The sequence below is a fragment of the Phaethon lepturus genome, unplaced genomic scaffold (assembly GCF_000687285.1).
Source record: "Phaethon lepturus isolate BGI_N335 unplaced genomic scaffold, ASM68728v1 scaffold46262, whole genome shotgun sequence".
NCBI lineage: Eukaryota > Metazoa > Chordata > Aves > Phaethontiformes > Phaethontidae > Phaethon > Phaethon lepturus.
Window position 1 is genome coordinate 5914 of NW_010522097.1, and position 983 is coordinate 6896.

At 55.2% G+C, this 983-nt stretch overlaps 1 protein-coding gene across 1 annotated transcript in view; it reads right to left on the bottom strand.

The window, feature by feature from the left end:
- STK32A (serine/threonine kinase 32A) overlaps positions 1–983 on the bottom strand; it is a gene marked incomplete at its 3' end in the record, with an annotated part of 12341 nt that overhangs the window by 4764 nt on the left and 6594 nt on the right. The gene's annotated exons all lie outside the window — the stretch shown is intronic.

Here is a 983-nt window from a genome sequence, read left to right on the forward strand (position 1 = left end):
GTCCATCAAACATTTATACCATGTGAAGACGTGAATGGGCAGCTGGATCTCTGTGTCCCTGTGGTATCCTAAACAACTGTTCGATACCTGTAGAGGATAAGGACACAAGCTTCGCTGCCACTCAGCATCCAGAATGGCTGTTTCTGCTCAGAAGGGAAACAGAAGAGCAGTAGCTCTGCAGACCATGCAGTGAAGCAGGGAGGGAGGAATGTAAACATGCGTTTCACTTCCCCTTCTGGCCTCTGGCTGGAGATGCAGCTGGGAGGTGGGCATCTGCACAGCAAGGGAGCATATTTTGTAAGTAAGTGCTAATCTGAAGGACACTACATACCAAGTGTATCAGCTGGGATGATGCTGCCTGTGTTTCATCTCAGGCAATATATAGACCCAGAGAAACAGCTCATCAAATTACCGTACAGCAAACACAGATTAACTGTACTGGGTTCAAGCCCCGCTGCTGATTGCTGGATAAGGCACCACAGCGATACCACAGCGATGATTACCGAGTTGAATGCTCTGAATCCTGGTAACGCTTCTCCAAGAGGCCAGTGCAACAGCGCTGCGCCCAGCAGCCGCCAGCTAAGGGGAGCTCATGCTCAGGGATCCGCTGCTTAACCGGCCACTGCTGGCTGAACCAAACCGCACCGGGATGCTCATTCAAGGCATCAGAGAGAAGCCTCTGATAGATCTGTAATAGCTCACCAGCTTTAATTAGTGTGACCCCTGGAACCGAGAGACACCACCGATGTGAGGGGCTTGATGCCGCAGAGTTCATTTGCCTCGTGTCCCTCATTTCCCCGCCGGCTGAAGCGGCTGGACCCCGCGGCTGGAGTGGGGCTGCCGGCAGTCAGCGCGGGGCTGCAAGGCAGTGCTGTCGGCCACGCAGGGCCCAGGGGACCAGCGCACACCGAGTCCACCTCTGCCTTGCACGCCCTGCAGCACCCTCCACTCCCTGCTGCGGCCAACCGCCACCAGCTAGCTTA